Source organism: Muntiacus reevesi, chromosome 19 (genome assembly GCF_963930625.1).
Source record: "Muntiacus reevesi chromosome 19, mMunRee1.1, whole genome shotgun sequence".
Classification (NCBI taxonomy): domain Eukaryota; kingdom Metazoa; phylum Chordata; class Mammalia; order Artiodactyla; family Cervidae; genus Muntiacus; species Muntiacus reevesi.
The window spans coordinates 51,943,544-51,959,584 of NC_089267.1; the positions used below are offsets into that span (position 1 = coordinate 51,943,544).

At 35.0% G+C, this 16,041-nt stretch overlaps 1 pseudogene; it reads left to right on the forward strand.

The window, feature by feature from the left end:
- The first annotated feature begins 14,878 nt into the window (after window positions 1–14,878).
- LOC136150716 (rab-like protein 2A pseudogene) lies at window positions 14,879–15,564 on the forward strand (annotated as a pseudogene).
- The last annotated feature ends 477 nt before the right edge of the window (window positions 15,565–16,041 follow it).

A 16,041-nucleotide genomic window follows, 5' to 3' on the forward strand; every position in this document is an offset into this window, starting at 1 on the left:
ACTATGTTAGAAGTTTCTAAAAAGAAAGAAAAGAGTAGATAGTAGCATAAATACAAAAAAGGGTTTTTAAATTTTTTTAGAATGTGAAACACTTTATTAAATTATGCTTTCTAATTTGCCTTGTGGTTAACAAATTTTGCTTTTTTAAAATTCTAGTCTTAATTATGCTTATAATTAACATGTATTAAGTACCATACATATGGGTTAAATAGCATATGCACAACCTATCAAAGAATGTTTTCAGTGATAGTTATTTGCAGACTCAGAGATTATCTAAAAAAAAAAATACCTATTCTTCTAAACATAAATATCTAAGTCCACAATACCTATGTCTCAGAGTTATCATGAGATACCACATTTCTCTTTTTCTCCATAAGTGGAGTTCACTTAATTAGAAATTATCACATAGATAGCATTTCTTCTGCCAGGGTCTTTAAGATACAATTTCACACATGACCTCTCAAGAAAACAGTTTTTATTTCATATTTGAAAAATACATTTGAAAATTATGGTATATACCCTTCCAGTATAACTATCTCAGAGGACGAAATGAATTTCTTAAGAAAAGATTTGTTAATTTCTTAAGAAAAGAGTTTTTTTACAAATCGTGTTTTTCATAACATATAATTGAATTTTATCTCAACAGGTTGTAAACCAAATACATAAATCAGCCTTCAGTTAGATGACTCTAGATGGCATGACTAATCTCAATGTTGGTAATAAAATGAGAGGATCATTAACTGTCCATATCTCTCTTTGGGAATATTTTAGGTATTTTGGCATATCCCAAGGAAGAGTTTGGGTTATCTAAGGGCATGAGGCAACAGAGAAATCAAGGGAGCCCAAACCAAATCTTAATTTACCTTTTTGAGAGTGTTCATTTCAAATTACATTGAATACTGGGTTGTTGTCAAAGAATGAATATCCAAAGGTCTTAAAACACATGAAATTATACCAACAATGGAAAAGAAGAAAATAGAAATGCCACTCAGAATGTGTATGTTGTTCATTATAAACATCTTATGTTGATTATGCTTCACTTAATGTCATAAATTTGCTTTCTTTACATTAATCTTAATTATATAGAAAGAGTATAACATATAAAACTAAGAAATATAAACCCTAGCAACTGTCCTATTAGATGAGGGAAATCACCACTTTTCTTGCATCTCATTGTCTTTACTTTGATAAAAATTGCTTGCATCCCCATGACATAGAATATAACTAGTTTCAATTGAGCACTTGGCAGTCAAGGCTCCACTGGCCTGGTGAACACATCTGAAGAAGAGTGTTGACACTTTGCTTTAGTTATCTATTTCATATATTGTCTTGTTTTAAAGGCCTCATTATACTAAACATGTTCAGAACATTTTTATATGTTGAAGTCCTTGAAGTAAATTGAAACTATGATTTGGAACCAATACAGTGGATTTCTGAAAAGTATGAGATTCAGCCCACATTTCAATTGCTCAGATTATATTTTAACGGAAAATGAAGCTTGAAAAGAAGAAATGGGTATACTGTCAGAATATCTAATTCAAGATGGTAGTCCAGTTGCCTTACTCCCTTTCAAGCTTTAAAAGTTTTCTTTTCAATTTGAATAATACACTGTGCGGAAGCATGAAAATTCTCCCCACTGGCTATGGTCAAATAGTGTGCTGCAATACTTATGTTTATATCTTGCAAACAGTTGCTGGAATGTGCTTCTTAGAGAAATGGATCTTGAAAGAGAACAAGGATATTTCTCCTTCAGTGAGATAATGAAAAATGGTTCGCTGCATTTTTGAAATAGGTATTGAACTGTTACAAACAGTGAAGAATCCAGGCAAACGAAGTTAAAGTGATAGAATTATAATTTTCTGCATGGTTACATAGGAAAAGACTATTTAAGCTTTGTTAACTTCCAAAAATAGAGCAAAAATTCTAACAGATAAATGATGTTACTTCTGTTATTTTGTGTATATTATTGAATGCAATTTTATATTTACATGTAGTTTTGTAATACATGAGGGAGAATGAACACACAACTTTTATGAGTAGAACTATTCAATTAGTTCACAAATGCTTCACATATCAGCGGGAAAATATTTTATTCATAAGGAAAAGTCAGATAAATAAATAAAACACAAGCCAGTATAATGGCATGGATGCTTACAATTCTGCATTAGATATTATGACTTATAAAGCACTCTCTATGACATGGAGATATTTTTTAATCTAAAGATGTTATTGATAGGTAAATATCTAATATTGATCTTTCTAAGCAGTTCAAGTGATAAGTTCAATTGTGAAAAATAAAATAGATAAATAAAAACAAATAAATAAATATATACTGCTTTGATCTGAAATTTTGTCAAAGTATTTTAAAGACCACTGCATAGAAAATTAACTGTGCACATCTATTTGATGGTGTTAGCAGTAAACAACCTGCTTGCCAGTGCAGGAAATGTAAGACATGGGTTCAATCCCTGGGTGGAGAAGATCCCCTGGAAAAGGAAATGGCAACCTACTCCAGTATTCTTGCCTGGAGAATCCCACAGACAGCGGAGCCTTGTGGGCTACAGTCCATAGGGTCGCAGAGTCAGATGCAAGTGAAGCAACTTAGCATTCAGCATTCATTCATCTATTCAATGTTTTAAACATCATAAAGCTCTTATTTACAATATGTTTTTAAATCACAATTGTTCCTTACTAAATTAATAAGCAGATTAAAAGAAGATGCATATAAAAAATTATTTTAACATATTATGCTTACATTAGTCTTAAATTCTACCTTATTATACTAGCATATTGCATTATTTTAAACATTTATAATGACTTGTATATGTTGTGTAATGTAGTAAGGTATCATTTGTATAATCAACATATTATTTAGAGTACCATTAAAAGATGATAAGCTGCTGTATTTTATAATTATTAGTATTTTGGACAAATAAGGATGAGCACTGAAATATTTTTTCAAATATCAGAACTGGCTCTCAAATGATAAGACAGAAACTACATTTAATTTTACTTCACTAACGGATGATTTTGGAAGTAAGTAAAACAAATTATTTCATCCTTGAGAATCCATAGGAATTAAGTTTTCTCAGGGCTAGAGGATATTAAAATTTTGTCCATTTTGGACAATACGAAATCCAATATTTCAAAATACAGTTTATTTTATACTATTTTATTAAGTTTTATTGGCATATAATTCATTTACAATGTGTCAATTTCTGCTGTACAGTAAAGTTAATCAATGATATATATACATAATCTACTCTTTTGTAGATTCTTTCCCCATATAGGTCATTACAGAGTATTGAATAGAGTTCCCTGTATTACACCCTGCTTATTAGTTATCTATTTTATTTAATTAGTGTGTATATCTAGAATCATTTTAAAATGTGATGATGGCTGGTCTATTTTCCAAAGGAATATTTCCAATGTATACCTGTGAATGTGGGGTGTGTGGAAATGAAGATATCAGTACTATCAATTATGTAAATATGTTTTTAAAAGTTTGTTTTAATAATGAAGATTAAATATATATTAAGCATTTAAATAACCACAACTGATGCATAATGAATTAATTTGTATTTCAAATAAACTTTTATTGATGCAATACAGAGAAAGGTGTAAAAAATTATCCTGTAGCACTTGCTGAATTGTCATAAACTTAATGTACTTACATAACCCCCATCTAGATCAAGAATAAATATTACCAGTGTCTCAGAAGACCCTTTATGCCAGCTGCCATTTACTATCTCCTTTTCATTAACACAAAGGTAACTACGTTACTGCCCATGGATTATCTGTGCTCATTCTTGAAACATTGTAGAAACATAATGCATATATTAATTAGTTTTTTCACTCAGTACTATTTATGAAAGATTCATTCATGTTGATACGTAACACAAGAACTCATTATTTTCATTGAAGAATATCAGGACTCCATTGTATGATTAAAATATACAATCATCCATTCCACTTTTGTTGGACAAGTTATTTTTTCCTGAGCTGATTTATTGTAAATAATACTTACATGACCGTCTTGTACATTTGTGATGAACATATGTGCATGTGTGTTTGCTGGCATATTCTCAGGAGTATATGCTTGGGAGTATATACTTAAGGAGAATTGCTGTGTCACAGGAAATGCAAATGGGCTTTAGTAGACATTGCCAAACAATTGTCCAAGGGTGTGATACCAATTTCACTCTCAGTAACAATGTATGAGAGTTCAAGTTGGACATATTCTAGAAAACTCTAAGGATTGTCACACTTTATCTATTTGGGTACTAAAAGAATATAACAGTAGAGCTGTATTTTGTATTTTCCTAAAGCTTACCAATGTTAAGATGTTGAACAAGTTTTAGTGTGTTTATTGGCCATTTAGCAAACTCTTTTGTTAAGTACCTGTTGAAATATTTGTCTCTTTTTTAGAATGTGGTTTAAATAGCACTTGGTTACATATAATGCAAATATCTTCTACAGCTCTTAAAATTAAATCCTTTGGGAAACATGAGTCAAATATATTTTACATAGATATATACGCATAAGCCTATCCTTTTCTATATCTCTGTCCAGCTACAGCACTCTAATTTCTTATCTATTATCTATCAATCTGTACTTAACTTTCACAGAGGATATTTAATGTATCCATGAAACATTCAAAAAATAATTGTCCTTTTAAGCAAGAATAGTGCTCACAAATGACAAAGCAAGATTTTTTTTTTTTGAGATGACTACAAGAAAACAGAAGAGGATACACCACCATAGAATGCAAAGAGGACAAAAATATTTCAACTTCAGAAAACTATGTAGGAGATATTAAGAAATGTGAGAAAATACAATTGAAAGAGTTCAAATTCTCCATTTTTTTTGACATATATTTTTATGAGTATTCATCAGATTTTACATCATAGTGGTTGATGTATGTAATGGCAACCTCTCTCATAAAGTTTTCAATTCCTGTTTGGAACTCCATGGACATTTAATGAATTAACAAATGAAAGAGCTTTTCACCTAGCCAGATGTAGTCAAAAGATAAACATCAGGTATATACCTTATTTAACTTTAATTTAAAATTTAAGAAAAATTTAGCAGAAAGCGATGAAGAACTAAAGAGTCTCTTGATGAAAATGAAACAGGAGAGTGAAAAAGTTGGCTTAAAACTCAACATTCAGAAAACTAAGATCATAGCATCTGGTCCCATCACTTCATGGCAAATAGAAGGGGAAACAGTGGAAACAGTGACAGATTTTATTTTTGGGGCTCCAAAATCACTGCAAATGATGCCTGCAGCCATGAAACTTAAAGATGCTTGCTCCTTGGAAGAAAAGCTATGACCATTCTAGACAGCATATTAAAAAGCAGAGACATTACTTTACCAACATGTATGGATGTGAGAGTTGGACCATAAAGAAAGCTGAGCACTGAAGAACTGATGCTTTTGAATTGTGGTTTTAGAGAAGAGTCCTGAGAGTCCACTGGATCAAGGAGATCAAACCAGTCCATTCTAAAGGAAATCAGTCCTGAATATTTATTGGAAGGACTGATACTGAAGCTGAAACTCCAATACTTTGGCCACCTGATGTGAAGAACTGACTCATTGGAAAAGACCCTGATACTCAGAAAGATTGAAGGTGGGAGGAGAAGGGGAAGACAGAGGATGAGATGGTTGGATGGCATCACCAAACATTGGACATGGGTTTGAGTAGGCTCCGGGAATTGGTGATGTACAGGGAAGCCTGGCATGCTGCAGTCCATAGAATCGCAGAGTTGGACAGGACTGAGCGACTGAACTGACTGAACTTAAAAAAGAATTCAATGCCATTAGGTTAATTTCTAAACTAACAATACAGATCATCGGTGTGAGAAACAGCAGTATTTAGGGACTAGAAAGAGATTAAAGGAAAAGAGATTAAAATATAAATGTTAAAGAACAGAGAAGATCTGGAAGCCACTTTTTTCTCATCTAATTATAATATCAGTGGGTAGTTCTATTGTGATGACCTCATTCAAAGCACTTAAGGAGATGGTCAAAGCCATAGGCGCCTCTGTCTCTCCTGGAGATTAATTATTGAAACAACCTCGGTAGTCAGCATATTGGAGTACATGGTGGCTGAAAGGTTTCATCCTAGTTACGCCCTGTTGAAAAATAGCCACGGGAATTCACGGTGTTCACGGACAAGAGAAAACATCTTGCCTTGTCTAGTACCATGTGATGAAGCTCAGAGCGTTTTGTTATGACTGGGTGAGCACTCAGTTCTTTTAGGTATTAAATATACCATCACACATTTCCAAAATTTATCACTGAGGTTTCCTAATAAAAGTTTCCTTTTGGTTTACTTGACTGTTCCAATCCATTCCCACTCCCTCCCGTTGGAAAGGTATTACATTTCTCAGTGACACAGAAGTTGGAAACATATTAACAGTTTTAGAAAAACTTCTTTGTGAGAAATTCAGTTGTGCCAGTGCTAAAGAGATAATTACTCCCTGTTGAGAATGAAAACTAATTTTATATTATAAGATCAGAAATACTTAGCACATGTTTGTTTACTTCCCAGACTACAGTATAATATATCATTTGCAGTCTTGTATGGCAATATCTCCATCATTTTTCTTTAATGGATATAGCCAAGAAAAATGGCAACATTTAGGAAATTATGATTTAAATCAAAATGGCCAGGTGAGAAAATGTGGTCATAGATTTTAAACTGAGGGAAAATCACATAGGAGTTTATATCTAAAACTCATTGTTTGGCTATCCTGGTGAATGGGACTGGATTGCAAGCTCTTTGCTGCACTTAGACAGTAGAGAAATACAACAGCTTATTCTTCTGCACCTCAAACCTCTGTTTAACTGAACTCCAATTCTACCATGTAAAGTTAGTATACTATTTTCTTATTGTGCTATTTGGCACAGGTAGATTTCTCTAGTTGGCAAAAACCAAAGTAGTCTGTGACTGTCACTGCAAGCTAAAGATCTAAAAACATGAGTGAACCTTACCTTAAAAATGTACCGTTTAGCAGGCACAGTTGTAAACCAAAGTTCCCTCAGCTACTTTCCCTGGGAATTCAGTGTCCTTGATTATACAAATGAAGAGGCTAGGGTATGGAAGACAAGGAATCTGCCACTGCTCACTGCCCAAGTTCATGGGATATTCAGTACTAGAACTGCGCAGGTGGTTGCCTAACCCACTGCAATATTGTTATTTTTGCTATTTTAAAGGTTTTATTATAGTCAATGCCTACCTCACAAAGTAATGAAATGTACTTATAGAGATGTTGCTGACAAAGGTATGTATAGTCAAAGCTATGGTTTTTTGAATAGTTAGGTATGGATGTGAGAGTTGGACCATAAAGAAGGTTGAGCACCTAAGAATTGCTGCTTTTGAATTATAATGCTGGAGAGGACTCTTGAGAGTCTCCTGGACTGGAAGAAGATTAAAGCAGTCAATCCTTAAGATAATCAACCCTGAATATACATTAGAAGGACTGATGCTGGAGCTGAAGCTCCAATACATTGACCACCTTATGCGAAGATCTGACTCACTGGTAAGACACTGATCCTGGGAAAGACTGAGGGCAGGAGGAGAAGAGGGTAACAGAGGACGAGATGGTGTGATGGCATCACTGACTCAATGGACATAAGTTTGAACAAATTCTGGAAAATAATGAAGGACAGGGAAGCCTGTAGTGCTCCAGTTCATGGGGTCGCAAAGAGTCAGACACAGCTTAGCAACTGAACAACAACATCGACAACACAGAGATGCCCACTGTTGTATATTTGCCCCAAACCTAAAAAGTGACTTTTCTTACATGAATTGTCAAAAAATGACACTAGATAGTAAAAGATAATACTAGGTCTCCTCTGCATATTATGAGACCAAAAAAAAATATAGAATACAATACAAGCAACCAAATAAAACAGCTATTACCACTGCAAAAGTAGAGTATGGCAAAACAAGGAAAGAAGAGATTAACATATTCTCACTGGAAAATCTGGACGTAGGTAGATAATAGGAAATTAAGTAGTTATAGCTAAGTAGGTAGAAATATAGAGTTAAATTAATATGCATCCATGTGTATATAAAATATATCTTATCTCATTTTTTCCAAAGGAGTTTTAAAATAATATATTATAAATATATGTTCCTAGTACATCTTTTACCCAAAATATAACATTTCTGAGATATACAATTATTGAAAAGACCATGTAATGTTAAGCTATGTGCCTCCATTTTCCTTTGGTGACATCAGACAGGATAAAAACCTCATTGAGATTTGGGTTTAGCAACCATAAAAATTGGGGTGTGTGTGTGTGTGTGTGTGTGTGTCTGTGTGTGTGTGTGTGTGTTGGGTAGAGAGGGTGAATTGATCATTTCTGTAAACACTTTCAGAATGAAGGCTTATATTTACTAAGTCATTTTTATTCCTTTAATAAATAGTTCCCATATGATCCTGCAATTCCATTCCTGGGTATATATTTGACAGAAATAAAAACATTACTTTGAAAAGACACATGTGACCCAATGTTCATAGCACCATCATTTACAATTGCCAAGATATGGAAGCAATCTAAATGTGCAGCAACAAATGAATGGATATAAGGATATCCAAGTGTATATAATAAAATACTACTCAGCCATAAAATAGAACGGAATTTTGCATTTGCAGCAACATGGATGGACATGGAAGGCATTGCACTAAGTGAAATCATATAGAGAAAGACAATCATATAAAGAAAGACAAATACTGCATATCATTTATATGTAGAATGTAAAAATTGCAACAAACTAGTGAATATTAAAAAAAAAAAAAAGAAGAAGAAGCTGACTCATGAGGAAAGACCTAGTTGTTACAAGTGAAAAGAGGAAAGGGGAGGGGAGGCAACATAGATATGAGGAAGTGGGAGGTACAAACTATTGAGTGTCAGATAGGCTCAAGGATGTACTGTACAACATGGGGGATATATCTAATATTAATAATAGCTGTAAATGGACAATAGCTTTTAAAATCTTTATAATTTTTTAATTTTAAAAATAGTACCCAAAAAGAGTTATTATGGGCTTCCCTGGTGCTCAAACAGTAAAGAATCTGCCTGCAATTCAGCACACCTAGGTTTGATCCCAGGGTTGGGAAGATCCCCTGGAAGGGAATGGCTATCCACTCCAGGATTCTTGCCTGGAGAATTCCGTGAACAGAGGAGCCTGGTAGGCTTCAGTTCATTTGGTCACAAAGAATTGGATATGACTGACAACTAATACACAAAGAATTATTAAGCAACCGGTATTGCAAAGGTTGTTTTCTAGCCCCTTCTAATATACCAGTGATGAAAAAAACAGACTCCTGTTTTTTCCTGTGCCTACATTATACCAGGAAACACATTGCATAGTCAGATTCCAGCTCTTACTTTATGCGGTCAGCTAAATATCTTTCAGTAGATTTCTCTTGTTAGTCTGCCCTTAGTTCTCTTTGGGACATGAGTGCTGTGCTTAGTCACTCAGTCCTGTCTGATTCTTTGCGACCCAACGGACTGTAGCTCAGGCTCCTCGGTCCATAGGGATTCTCCAGGCAAGGATACTGGAGTGGGTTGCCATGCCCTCCTCCAGGGGATCTTCCCAATCCAGGGATCAAACCCAGGTCTTTGCATTGCAGGCAGACTCTTTACCAACTGAGCCATCAGGGAAGTCCTTGGTAGATAGGAAATGACAAACAGACATTAAAAACAAAAGGAAAGGGAAAAACACAGAACAGTCTCTTTAGCCTCATTTCAATCTTTATATCCCTCAAGCTTATATAACTTGATCTTTATCTTTTAAGCATGGATAAGTCATGTTGGTGATATTGCACTTACTACAACAACTATAAATATCCATAGCATTAACTCTTCTTTCTAGTGTCTGACTGGCATGCTTCCTGTAATATCAAGGATTACAAACTTAAAAACATTTAAAATAAGAAGTAATCATTATTAGAGATATAAAATTAAGTTCCTTGAACTTATTAAACCAGGTAGGTTCCAGATGACAATAAAAACATATTTTTTTAGGACTGTCAAATTCAATGAGAACAACTTCTTAATCCACATTTTCCTTAACATATATAATATCATAAATCTATACAATCTAAGTTGATTTTCCACAAATTTTTTTAACCTGTGAATAGAATAACTATATTCAATACGTTTTTAAGCTCAAAGACTATCTCCATGTCAAGTTGAATGTCTTTCTCATTACTAATTTAAAAAAAAAGTGTTAGTTACAGGAAGTGTCTCAATCAAATTTAATAGAATAAATAATTGCACAATTGAGGAAAATATTACAAAAATATATTACCAGGATTTTACTGGTTATATACCTTATGAATATTTCTGTATTAGTAGTAGCAGAAGCAGCAGCGGGCTTAGATGTAGTAGTACTATAAAGTGATAAAATCAAGTAAATTTCAACCCCCACTTGAATGTAGAAACGTAAAAATGCTCATTCAGTCAGAAAGACAGAAATTTTTGCTTGGACTGAACAAGTCAGATAGATATTTATAAAGCAGACTTTTACAGAGGAGGGATCAATGAAGATCAAATATATTAACAAAGCTGCACATAGGTCCTATTGCATCTTCAACCAATACTAATCTGCACATGTATAACATGAAACCATACTATTCTCAGAAATCATATGGAACTAGGAGTCATGTAGATTCTTAAAAGGTAGACTAGAGAGATTTTATTAAATTTTATTAATTCATTAACAAATGAATTAATTTATTTATTAAATAAATAAATTTTATTAAATTCATGGTTGAATGTCTTAATTATCCCAGAAGAGTTGTGCCTTAGGAGTGGGTTGAAACTAGTCCTAGATTAAAGTTTATTATAATATCCATTTGAATAAAGTTTAACCGCATTTCAAAACAAGTAAGCTGATCTATAAATAACTCAACTGTCAAAAGTAAGAATGTTAGCAGGTTAAAAGAAAGAAAAAAATACAATGTTCAACAATGTAAACTTTATAAATCTGGCATCCAATAAATTATTATCAAATATGAAAAAAGTAAATCATAACTAGTTTCCTAGTTAAATCATAACTAGGAAAAATAAGCCAAAAACAAACTGCAACATGGCTGAGAGACGATAGACTTAGTAGATAAGTCATTAACTTCATAGCTACAACAATACTCAATATGTACACAAATGTAAAGATAAGCATGAACATAATGAAAGGAGGATGAGAAGATATTAACAAAATAGCAAAAATCAACATCCAAGAATGAAAAATATGTCTTAATGGAAAATTTCACTAGATTGGATTAGCAGGATTAGGTACTACAAAACAAAATATCAGGAAACTCAGAAAGCAAAAGAAACTATCAAAAATGGAGGCTATCCTGAAAAATGATAATTAAAAAATTAGTAGCACTGTAGTGATACACACAAAATATTAAGGAATATAACATACTTGCAGTCAAAGTTATGGATATGGAGCACACAAAATAACATTTAAATATACTGCCTTTTTAATTTGATAAAAAAGTAGAAGTCTATAGACTCAAGAGCATCAAAAATCACAAGCAAACTGGACTCAGGGAAATAATAAGATATTCCATAATTGAGTTGTTTCACTATCACTGCTAAGGAGAAAAACAACAAGAGAAAAAAAGGTTTACAACCTACAGAAACAAATATAAATATTATTATAGACTTTGTGTAAGGAATTATGTAAGCCAAAAGGTAATGCCATCCAAAAAAATTCTGTGAAAACAACAACCAAAAACTATGATATGGAGCTCTACATTTGGCAAAAGCATATTTTAATAATGCAGGAAAGGAACTTCTAATTTCTGTGGGATATATAAAACTAGGAACTAAAGAGTCTTTTGATGAGGGTGAAAAGAGAGAGTGAAAAAGCAGCTTAAAGCTCAACATCCATAAAACAAAGGTAATGGCATCCAGTTCCATCACTTCATGGCAAATAGATGAGGAAACAATGGAAATAGTGACAGACTTTATTTTCTCACTGCACACAATGATTACAGCCATGAAGTTAAAAGACATTTTCTCCTTGGAAGAAACGCTATGACAAACCTAGACAGCATATAAAAAGCAGAGACATTACTTTGCCAACAAATGTCCATTTGGTCAAAGTTATGGTTTTTCCAATAGTCATGTATGGATGTGAGAGTTAGACCATAAAGAAGGTTGAGCACCAAAGAATTGATGCTTTTGAACTGTGATGTTGAAGACTCTTGAGAGTCCCTTGGACTGCAAGGAGATCAAACCAGTCAATCCTGAAGGAAATCAGTCCTTATGAATATTCATTAGAAGGACTGATGCTGAAGCTAAAGCTCAATAATTTGACCACGTGATGTGAAGAGCTGACTTATTGGAAAAGACCTTGCTGCTGAGAAAGACAGAAGTCAGGAGAAGAATGGGATGACAGAGGACAAGATAGCTGGATGGCATCATTGACTCACTGGACATGAGTTTGAGCAAGCTCTGGGAGATGGTGAAGGGAAGGGAAGCCTGGTGTGCTGCAATCCAAGGCATTGCAAAGAGTCAGACATGACTGAGGGACTGAACAGCAATGTTAATATAAAACTAGAAAAAGCATTGTTTCCAACCTTACAGAAACAAACAAAGTAGCTAGGCAAAATGTATAATTTATCACTTTTCTTCGACCCACCAGAGACCTGAGTGTGCAGGGCAAAAGCTGACTGAAATCTATGGAATCTGAAATCTCTGAAACCAATTCAAATCTGCAAAAAGAGAAAGGATGCAATTACATGACTATTTGGGCAGAAGCAGTCTGACAATGACGAGAATTGCTAAAAAAAAAAATAAAAAGAAAATTGTTTAAAAAACTAACAAAGGCTAAAGATGGTTCAGCAGACTACAGAATCCTTGGGGGATATAAATACACCCAGTTACATGCTCGTCACTGTTAACTTCAGGGGGAGCGCACCAAACAATTGATAAGAAACTTGAGAAAACATCCCTTGTAGTAAAGGCCAAGGGAAGAACAGCTGCTGCCGGGAACATATGATACAATTCCTTATCTCCTACTTCTAATAGAGAAGCAAAGCTGTAAATTGGAGGTGAAGGGCAACAAGCAATGTCACCCTTAAGATAGTGGAAGTAAAACACATTGTCTACCTGGGGAAAGGACAGGAATGCTTGCTGTACCCGGAAATATAGCTACAGGAGGGACAGGCCACACTCTCAAGACTCAGGCAAAGGGTGGTTATCCAGGACTGAGGCTTAGTAAGAGTAACCGAGAACGTGTTTCCCCTATAATGCAACAACTAACTACCAGGCTAACCAAATTAAAAACAATAAGCACTGAAATACTTCTAGGGAGAAATCTTCTCCGAAACAGAGCAGAAAGGAAAGACCTAGAAATGAATGTGGACCATGAAGCAAAAGAAAATCTCTGACAAATAAATTCCCACTCTAAATAGAAGTAGTCACTAAAGGAATTTAAAGCCTATGGGCTTTGAGGGTAACCATAGAAACAACAATATCCAACAATTCACCTTTACTCCTGAACAAATTAACCTCAAACCTCACAGGAAAAGTCTAGCACAAGGAAATATATGAAGGTATGTTTATTTCAAAACATAAATCTTGTTTACTTCAGTTTTTATTGTTTTATATACAAGCTTTCCTATTGAAAAAAAAACAATATTATATGCATCAAAAAAATCAAGAAATCAAAACATTCCAAAAGATACAAAAATCAAAAGAAACACTCAGATATAGCAGGGAATTTAAAATAGCTATTTAATAGCAAAAGCTTTAGTGTGAAAGGTAGCAACATGCATGATAATACAAGTAATTTCAGCCTAGAGTTGGAAACTATAATGCAAACTATAAATAGAGAGAGGACAAGAAGAAAACTAGAATTTCATAGATGAAAGCAATGTAATGAGCTATGAAAAAAAACTAATGAATTTTAAGATTGGTCATTAAAGTTTACCAAAACTGAAATATAAGAAAAAATGAATTAAAAAATCAGAAATGAGAATTCAAGAAGTGTGAAACAATATCAAACACTCTGCATGGTGCATGTTAAGTCTTTTCAGTCATGTCTGACTCTTTGTGACACTATGGTCTGTAGTAGCTTGCAGAGCTTCTCTGTCCATGGGATTTTCCAGGCAAGAATACTAGAGTGGGTTGCCATGCCCTCCTCCAAGGCATCATCCCCATGCAGGGAAGGAATCCATGTCTCCTGTGGCTCCTAAATTGCAGGTGAATTCTTTACCGCTGAGCCACCAGAGAAGTCCACCAAATAATCTAATTATATCTAACTGAAATGCCAGAGGAGTAGAGACATAAAAAAATATAAAAATATTTAAGGAAACAATGGTAAAGATTTTTTTCAAAATCTATGACAGTCTCCAAACTTACAGGACAAAAACTCAGATCAGAGAACATCCAGCATGATAAACATGTACATAGACACACATGTACATAGACACACACACAGACATACACACACTAACAACCCTAAGCATGTCAGACTGAAACTGTCCCAAAAGACAAAGAAAAAATCCTGAAGTAAGAGAAAAAAATAAGCACTGTATACAAAGAAGATAATTACAGAAATTTCTTGTCAAAAATCATCTACAATGGAAGAAAATGAAGTGATTTCCTTAAAGTGCTAAAATAAACTATATGTCAACAAAGAATTCTAAACTGAGTGAATGTATCTCTCGGAAATAAAAGAAAAATCAATATTTTTTCATACAAAAAAAAAAAAAAGGAAAAAAATTATCAGCAGAACTGCCTATAAGAAAGCATAATTGTGAGCTGCAGGGCCATGGGCAGAGCTAGAAGCTGATGACAAGATCCCCCTCCCCGAGCAGATGACTTTTCTACAGCCAGAAGTCAATGGCTAGGGACAAAGCCAAAGCCTGTGAGCTGGACTAGGAGAAATACGATGCTGATGACAATGTGAAAATCATCTGCCTGGGAGCCAGCGCAGTGGGCAAGTCCAAACTCATGGAGAGATTTCTCATGGAAGGATTTCAGTTCCAGCAGCTGTCCACATACACCCTGATGCTCTACAAGCACACAGCCACAATAGATGGCAAGACTGCCCTTGTGGACTTTTGGGACACGGCAGGCCAAGAGCGGTTCCAAAGCATGCACACCTCCTGTTACCACAAGGCCCATTCCTGCATCATGGTATTTGATGTACAGACGAAAATCACATACAAGAACTTGAGCACCTGATATACGGAGCTTCGGGAGTTCAGGCCACAGATTCTGTGCATCGTGGTGGCCAATAAAATCTATGCAGACATGAAAATGGCCCAAAAAAGTTTCAGTTTTGCCAGAAAATTCTCCTTGCCCCTGTACGTCGTCTCAGCTGCTAATGGTACCAGCGTCGTGAAGCTCTTTAATGACACAAGTCGATTAGCTGTGTCTTACAAACAGAGGTTTTGCAGGAGCTTGAGAACATCGACCTGGAGCAGGAGGAGGAGGAGAGGCCAGACAAAGAGCAGCATGGCTGCATCCAGAGCCATCTCCTTCCTGAGCCACAGGAGGACTTTCCACGGCCCACCTGGTGGTGAAGGGCAGTTCAGAAGACCGCCCCCCCACTGTCAACAGTCCTTCAACTCTCAGTTGAGACACTCTTCCAAGTTGTCCCCCTGCTATACCTCCTAAAAGTCCAGTTGTTCCATTTGCCCCCCTACCCGCCCCAACCTTATTTCCATGGCCCGTGAAAGATGGTCCTTACATATGGTTCCCTCCCTTGTGGGCCGGGGTCAGTACACGGCACTAACAGGTGTAAGGCCCATACCAGAACCTGAAGCCAAATTAGGGATGGACCCTCCAGGTCATGTGGGACTGTAAAGAGAATTAGGGAATATTCTGTGTGTGATTCATAAATAAAAGGATATTTAGGTGTCTTCTACCCCTAGCTTCCCCACTCCCCGACTCCCCAACCCTCCACAGAGAACTAATGTCAGGGCCTATTCATCACATTTCCACCAAAGGGATGATTTTTCATTACTGATTTTTCTCCTCTTTAGGCTCCTAAATAAACC